We start from the raw sequence: 9,491 nt of genomic DNA, 5'->3' as shown, positions 1-9,491 counted from the left end.
TCTAAGGCTGCATTCACGGTGCTCGACGCCCGATCCATTTAGACTGGGAATGTTTGCTCATTCAAAACCAGAGCATTCACAGTCATTCTGTCCGGTTTTCGGGGCATTTACACTTACAGGTCACTTGCTGTTCATTTTAGGGCATTTACAGGTGATTTCCTGTTGAGTTTGAGTCACTGCCTATTCATTTGGGTGATTCCCAGGTCACTTCCTGTTCTGTAACGCAAAATAAACAGCAAGTGACCCATAAAAAATATATGTTTCATTAGGCTCTTATTTTTCAAATTTTGGGATTCTTTGATAATTGCTTCATGTTGCAAGTATTTAAGGGCTAAGCAACATTACCCCGTGTGACCCATTACTTCCTTTTTCTAAAACAATCGACAATCAACAAAAAAAAGAAAGTTGACTGTGACGGCTGACGCTTCAAGGATAGGTGGAAATTGGACAATTTCTTCACTAAAATACGCAACAACTGTGTCTTGCCTCATTTGTAAAGAGACAGTCGCTGTTTTTAAAGATTTCAATGTGAGGCGATATTACCAAACAAGACACGCCGACATGTACGACAAGAATACAGGGAAGATACACAGCGAGAAATTGAAGCAACTTGAAGCTAGTTTAATTTCACAGCAGTCGTATTTCGCAAGAGCCCGAGAGTCGAAAGAGAACGCCACAAAGGCTAGTTGCGAAATTGTTGAAATTATTCATTAAAAAAAAAAATAATAAAGCAAATGTGACACACTGAATGGCTTGCTAAATTTTGCTTAAATATATTGTTCTACGTAAAGGACGTCAGCCAAGGTCGGCCCCCCACATTTTTACCACGCCAAATCTGGCCCCCTTTGCAAAATGTTTGGACACCCCTGCCTTAAATGGTCCAAAATTACCTCATTGCCTGCCATTGACTGTCACTGACAGCCATAGACGTTCAATCCGTTTGAACTGGAAGGGATGGCAGCGAATGAACGTTCATTCGCTGCCACCCTCCCAGTTCAAATGGATTGGACGTCTACTAGTGATAAACTTATTCCATTTCACAGCAGAAGCTTGTTTTCTGATCATTAGTTGTTTGTAGAATATCCTAGAATGATTTCCTGACCAATGTATCGATAATTATTGTATCGCCATATCGTCAGATCATTGTTATCGTGAGCTTTGTATCGCAAATCGTATCGTATCGTGAGGTAACAAGAGGTTCCCACTCCTAATAGCTTCCATGTTGTCAAATCGGTTGAATTGATTCAAATCAGACAATCCACAGATGGTGAGAGGTGAAAGCATCATGTAGTCCCCTCGTGTCTCTCCCTCTCTCCTCAGCACGCAGCGCTATTAACCATTGACATTTGCCGCAAATCTCTGCTCAGTACTGCACACAAGGCTTGTTGGAGTGTTTGATGGACTCCGTGTTGCTGATAAGTTCTGCTGCATGCTCACCTCATTGAAAGAGTGGCATCGCTTGCAGCCAGTGGTCAATGGGAACCACCATCTTAGTCGCTTTTCCACCCACGCAACTTGAAAGATGTATGAGTCTGCAGAGGTGGGTACAGCCTTAGAGAAGATAAAAGTAATATGTAAATGTATATCCACGGGGGCATTTCATGAGATGGTTTCACATACATCCTTTTGGTTGTATGCATGTATGTATGTATATTAACTACATCGGCCCTAGCTGCATTGAAAGTGTTTGCTTTGCATTTAAACAATGCAAGGCATTTACCTACCTGGGATAAATCATTTTTGACGTAACATGTATGCAACTGTGATTGCTTTTCTTATGTGTTAGGATTCCATTTGAGTAAGGGACCAATTTCTCAAATGTTAAGATTTTAAAATGAGCCTCTTTCATCCAGATTGCTCTTTTTGAAGAGTTCTTTATATTGATCCACGATGAAAGGCCTATTGATTTCACCAGATGAAACAAGCAATGTAATCTTGATATATTTCATCAGACTCCACAGGTATCATGGCACTCAGTGTAAAGATCTTTCTGTTTATTAGCTCACAGTATTATGGCAGAATTCATGAACTTGGCAGATAAACAAGCCCACGTAGCTACTAATGAGCAGGGACTGAGATTCACAATAATGTCAAGGACATTTGGGGACATATGGTGACTCCATGGCTGTAGTTATTTTTAAGTGGAAGCGTAAACATCCACTCTGGCTCAGTTGCAATCTCCACCTCCTCACGCAGAATAAGCAGTGGCCACTGTGCACTGCCTGACAGACACTCATTGTCGAGTCTTCCGTAAGAATGACAGCGCAAGGGACTCATCCCCAACATTGGACTTTGCCGGGCACTGGGCCATAAACTGCATTTTTAGGATTAAAAATCGTTTTTAATGAGAATCACTGTTGTGCACTAATGCAAATGTGAGGATGCTTGTGGTACATTAAGAGATATTAATGCAACAGGATATGTGCAACACCATCACAAATCGGGCAAAAGACCTTTAACAGACTTTCAGTTGGATAATTTTACTGGTTTATCAACACTAATGTATAGACCCTACTCACGTGACGTCACAGCCACGCCCCTGCGCCATGTTGTCCGTCTACTCGTCATGTTAATGCATTAGCGCTTTGTAAATTCCTCCTATTATGGCGTGTTTTTCTCCTCGTTAACATTACTAATCAAAATGGTAAAGTCGTGTGTGGCGGTCGGTTGCAAAAACAGAGAAGATAGACGGAGAGACTTGAAGTTTTACCGTATTCCGAGAGACCTGGAGAGGAGAGCGAGATGGACTGCTGCAATTCGACGAGAAAACTGGGTTCCAAACGACTACCACAGGTTATGTAGTAGTCATTTTATATCTGGTAAGATGCATTTAATATATATTTAGAGGGTTTTGGGCTGACAACCACAATTAAGATCATTGCTAGGCTAATCGCCGACAACATACACTCAGACGTTGTGAATGAACTACCTGAAAATATATAATTATAAGGGGATAATAAGACAGTTGTCATACAATTAATTTACAATTTCGCTATTGAGGTCAAAAGCCAAAAAATAAATTCAACTAGGGACAATCTGGAGTAGTGCTATCGCACTTCATATTTATTACATATTATATATGCATGTAGTGAGAGTGCTATCGCTAAACCATATAAACATTAAAAGCCCTAGCTCCTTTGACAAATGACATGAAATACATTAGACTTGACAGTGGATGTTAGCAAGAACAAAAGATTTTGAATTGAAAATTTCGTAATTCACCTTCCCGAGCACAAGATAGATTCCTGCCGAATTTTCGTGGACGAGGACCTGTTTCACCCAACCAGCAACAAAGTATTTATAAGCCTCCAAGCTCTTAAAGTTTTTCAAACTTTCATGAGAATAGGCTGATTTTGTGTGGACAAGATAGTTGTAAATATCAGGGTAGCAGATGTCAGGCAAAGACGGCAAAGACAGCGGGTCGAAAAACATCGATTTAGGCATCAAATATGGATCTGGCGAATGGATAAACTGAAGCTTTTCCACATAACACCTTTTATGCAACGCATCCAATGAGTTTACAGCGTCAGATAACACCGGGGCTTCCATGAATTGCTCTATAACTTGCACGACTAATTGAAAACAATGAGAATAGGTCTAAAAAATACGGACAATATGGCGGCCGGATACAGCGACACGTCATTTTGTGACGTAGGTGAGTAGGGTCTATAGGAGCACACATGCATATCTAGGTCCAACAATTCAATAGCTATGCCTTTACAGAAAAATGTCACGTATCACTCCATTAATATTAATATTGATATTAATATTAGCAAGACCTCAAATAAGGCACTAAAACATGCACATAATGTACATAGATATTTATACATAACGATTAAAATTTTGAATCGAGTTAATCACAGCTTAAAAATTAATTGATCGTAATTAATTGCAATTCAAACCATCTCTAAAATATGCTATATTTTTATGTAAATTATTGTTGGAATGGAAAGATAAGATACAAGACGGATATATACATTAAACATACTGTACATAAGTACTGTATTTGTTTATTATAACAATAAATCCACAAGATGACATTAACATTATTAACAGTCTTTCTGTGAAAGGGATCAACGGATAGAAAGACTAATAATTCTTAAAGGATAAATGTGAGTTTGTATATTGTGACTAAATATTGCCATCTAGTGTATTTGTTGAGCTTTCAGTAAATAATACTGTAGCGACTTAACTGTTCTGCCCAAATGCATGATGGGAAGTGGTGTAACCATGACTGTGTGTGGTGGCTGCAAATGCTATATCTCCTCTGCGTTGGATGCAATTCATGGTGTTAAGAAAAAGATCAGCTCCTGTCATTCTTCCCAACATTGCTTCCCACAATATTTATAGTGGGTGTGGGGGAGATGTTGAAGCTTTTGGCAATTAAATGGACGGCCCAAATGAATGCTTGTATCTACACCACTGACTTGATGCTGCCTCTTAGCTCTGTTTATAAGTAAAACGGTGCCATTGTAGGCTGTTTGTGGAAATGCGTGAGTGGGTCGTGCCGCGCATGCGTTAATTGTGTTAAATATTTTAACGTGATTAATTTTTAAAAATTAATTACCGCCCGTTAACGCAATAAATTTGACAGCCCTAATTCGAAGATAAGATGCACTGGACTATAAACCGCAGCTGTCCTTACTGGGTTATGGGATATTTACACTAAAAGAGATTAACCGGTAACACTATGTTTGACAGCGGCATCATGAGACGGTCAAAGACCAAATGAACCACCACGAAGCTTCAAGAAGCTTCAATTGGCCATCACTGCTTCCTTGGGGGAGACAGTCAACCTCCACTGCCACCTGCTGTCAACACCGTTGTTGTCTAACATGCCTCCTAGCATGCATTGCAGTGGTACAGATGTAAAAAAAAAAAAAAAACATCAAAATTCATGTTCTGTGCTAATTATTTCTTCAGTTACTGTTCCAGTTTTTTCATTAATTGCTAGTTATTGTATTTGGTAACACTTTATTTGACAGTACAATACTGTCATTAGACAATCATAATTATATGACATGACACTGTCATGAGCATTAATGAATGCTTATAACAGATGTCATTTAGTGTCATCCGGCAAATTATTTCACTTTTGAATGGATGTAAAAGATCCGAGCTGGACATATATGGAGTTATTGACATAATTTGCCGGATGACATTTAATGGCATCAGTCATAAGCATTCAGTCATGCCCATGATAGTGTCATGTCATAATTATGACGGTCTTACGACGACGCTGTCAAATAAAGTGTTACCTATCAACCCAAATATATCACCAAATAAGCCACACTGCACTATAAGCAGTGTGACCACTGTGGTCAATGTATGGTCTCTGCGCTCTCTAAGAAGATGAAGTTACATTCCAGTCTGATATTGCAGGTGTACCTAATATTGTGGTCAATGCATTTCTTCCTATAAAATCCTAAAAGTCAATTAAAAAAAAACCTTAGTTGGAAGATGATGGGGATAAGTACCACGAGTTAGTGATGCAGTAAAATACAATATCATTACTAATTAGTGCAAATTCTCTTTGCATAATTCTCTAATTTGGTATTTAATTAATGATCAATATGTAACTACCTTCTGCACATACCTACAAAACAATTTAAATATTATTCACTTCTAGAAAAAAAAAAATTAAAAATGATCAGAAATAGTTTTTCTTTCCTTCTTTGCTTTCTTATTTTAGAACAAATAAACCAGACTCACCCATGTCTCTTCGTGATTTTAACATCTCTCACAATGTCTCGGTCACGGAGTCTCTGCATGCGCCGAGAGCAGAGCGCAAGTGCACCCAACGAGAAGAAAGCTTGACGAGTAGTCGATTCACTGAGCCCCCTTCACGTGCTCCAGTTCAATGACGACAAGTACTTAATGACTCCCTCCTCCTCTCACCCCTCCACCTCTTCAGTCTACTTGGGCAGCGCGTCCGCCATCACCACCCAGTCAAGCATCCATATCCTTGCATATTGTGCGCCCCCCGCCTCGCCATCCCCGTATTATTCCTCACTCCATCTACGTCATCCCCAACAATCACTTTGTGTCTCACTGTGACTTTCCATTTCGGAAATATTCAATTAATGTTCAATAATTCACTTTTACGGTGGGCTCGGACTACTTTTGAGACTTTAAAAAGCCTCCTACTACATGTTTCTATTGACTGAACTTGATGAGTTCCCCATTGGCTACGCTCGAAGGAATTGCCCACCGAATTCAATTAACAGTGCGTGTGATTGTTTTAGCCTCATCTCTTCATCATACCTTGACTAGCGAGCTCGAGAGAGAGAGAGCGACTGGGCGTTAATGTTCGAGCATACGTGTTGAATAATAGAATGCCCTTCATGAATTGGCACCTTGCAGATGAATTGCAATTGCCTGTTGCACCCCAGGCAATTTCAAATGTGCATTGACTGAAAGGTTTGAATTATTTAAAAACATATCAGGAAAATAGGAACAAGGTTAACCTATTTATATTTATGATCATCTGACCATTTGAAAGAATGTTTTGACGGAATGAGTTTTGACACTTCATAGGTCAATTGATTAATTTTGGTGATTGAAAAAAAACATCTAATCCTTGCATCCACATAAGTGAGCATCACATTTTGGGTCATAAAATAAGATATTCATATATGTGTGGATACCAGGTCTCATATACTGTATATACTGTATATATACTGTATATATTAAGGCTGTCAAACGATTAAAAATTTTAATCGAGTTAATCACAGCTTAAAAATGAATTAATCGTAATTAATCGCAATTCAAACCATCTATAAAATATGCCATGTTTTTCTGTAAATTATTGTTGGAATGGAAAGATAAGACACAACACAGAATCTTATATTCAGCATACTGTACATAAGTACTGTATTTGTTTATCATAACAATAAATCAACAAGATGGCATTAACATTAACATTCTGTTAAAGCGATCCATGGATAGAAAGACTTGTAGTTCTTAAAAGATAAGCGTTATTATAGGTAAAAATGATTTGATATTGAAAACCCTCTTGATGTTTCGTTTTTATACAATTTGTAAGCAGAGGGCGACAAAACTCCCCCCCCCCAAAAAAAAACAAGTAACAAATGCACATGACCCTGTGCTGTCATTTTAATCTGTTTTAGCGGGGCATGTGCGTTAATTGCGTCAAATATTTTAACGTGATTAATTTAAAAAATTAATTACCGCCCGTTAACGCGATAATTCTGACAGCCCTAATATCTCTCTCTCTCTCTCTCTCTCTCTATATATATATATATATATATATATATATATATATATATATATATATATATATATATAAGCTAAAAAAGACAAACATTTTGACAAATAAATATAATTAATTACTTTTGTTTCATGGCTGGGTTGAAACAAAAGCGGTTGCGCAACGTCTGTAAACAGGGGTTTCCAGGGTAAAACAAAAATTAAAAATTAAAATAGTTCGGGGGCTTTATGCACCATGAATCTGCTATGGCAGCATATAGACATATTATTCAATCAAACACAACAGTTGTTTTGGCTTAAAATACAGCAGTTTCTTTTAAAGAGGAGTGCAAGAGCAGAAACTGCTTTTTCAGTCTTGTCTGTGTTTTCCGCCATATATTTATGCTGATCTGACCATTTTAAAGAATGTTTTGACGGACTGAGTTTTAACACTTCATAGGTCAATTGATTAATTTTGGTGAATTAAAAAAACAACTATTCCATCTAATGCATTCACATGAGCATCACATTTTGGGTCATAAAATAAGATGTTCCTATTTGTGGATGCCAGGTCTCAATTCATAGACTTTATAATATATTGACGGAACACGAGGCGCTGACACTGCGCCACGCCTTAGGGTAGGGGGCCTGCCCACACCTAGCATCAAGAGGAGTTCTTCTCAAACACACACACGCAGCGATCTAACGCCGGATTTAGGTTGAAAACGTACGAAAGCTGTACCACATACAAACAGGAAGGATTGTCTCAGGAGGGATTTGTTCGAGTATTCAACGTAATTATTATATTTTTCGTACCATGCATGTATTTTGAAACGTTGTGAAAAAAGTCAATGGCAAAAAATTAGCTGCTACAGCATTGGCATCCTACTTCGCAATATTTACATAAAATAAATGCTTACTGCCCATTTTTTTGCTTTTAACCAAGAATCGAGACTGTTTTACGTCCATATCTATAAAGAATTCTGGGATTTAAGCATTTATTCACAAGAATTTTCATCGTAAAAAGCTCGTTGTTGTGATATGGCGGCACCACATTGGCTAAAAGACTAGCATCACATTTGACATTTTTACGTAAAATACATGCTGACAGTTTTTTGGTTTTTACCAAGAATCGGGACTGCTTTACGTCCATATCTATTAAAAAGATTAATGGATTCAAGCATTTATTCACAAGAGTTTTCAACGTAAATATTTATATAGAATAAATAAATATATTATGAAGTCTATGGTAATATTTATGTTGGGTTTTTTTTGTAATGAATAAAATAAAAATAATGAAGTCTATGGCTATATTTATGTTTTTTTTGTAATGAATAAATTAAAAATAATGTTAATAGTTATAAGAGTTGTGGTTATAATTAGTACAATTCAAATGAACACGAACAGAGATACACAAACTTTATGGCCCCCAATAACACTTTAAAATGTTTTTTTTTACTTTTAAATGTGATTGTATTTAACTTATTGCATGCCATAGCATTTAAAATGTATTTTATTTATTTTTTTAACTTTTAAATTTGATCGTATTTAACTTATTGCATGCCATTAGCAACCATAGATGTCAAATTAATTTAAACTGAGAGCATGGTGTGGCGGTCCTAGCCCAGACTCCCCTCTATTTTGACTTTTATTGTCGTGACCCTCCCTGTTTTGACGTGTGGCATGAGTTCAATCTTTGCAGGGCGGGTGTGGCAGACCTGGGAGTGCACCTGCAGCCCATCAGCAATCACCAATGCAATGAAGGAGCTGCCTGGGCGGCAAGCAGGTGCCAGATGATTCTGCCTGTCTCAAGAGGTACTTTGGTCGGCTAAGTCTTGATCTTTTTGTGAACTATTGATTTTTGAAGCGTTACCTTGTTTCTGTTTTTGCCATCAGGACACACACCCAGCAAAGCCCTCAAAGCCACAGCCGCAACCTTTAAACAATCAACCCGCCAGTCGCTCAACACCTTGCCTTTCTCAACAAAATCCCTTCACTCTACATCCATTTCCTGGTTGCACTTTGGTCCCCAATGGCTTCACCTACCATAACAGATGGCTTTGAATGCTCATGTTTCAGTGTCATTGATGGTAGTAGGCATCCAATCCATTTTGACTGGGGGGAAGGCAAAATCAGGAGGTTAAATCAATGAAATTGAATGAAAACAGAATTGACAGCCCCAAGTTACACATTGAAGTATATATTTTTTTCTCCATACTATTTAACTCATTGAAGAAAATTGACGGTGATAGACATCTATGTCATTTAAATGGAAGGACTGG

This window comes from Corythoichthys intestinalis, chromosome 3 (genome assembly GCF_030265065.1).
Source record: "Corythoichthys intestinalis isolate RoL2023-P3 chromosome 3, ASM3026506v1, whole genome shotgun sequence".
Classification (NCBI taxonomy): Eukaryota; Metazoa; Chordata; class Actinopteri; order Syngnathiformes; family Syngnathidae; genus Corythoichthys; species Corythoichthys intestinalis.
The sequence above is the reverse complement of the archived record's forward strand: the minus strand, read 5'-3'. Positions refer to the sequence as shown.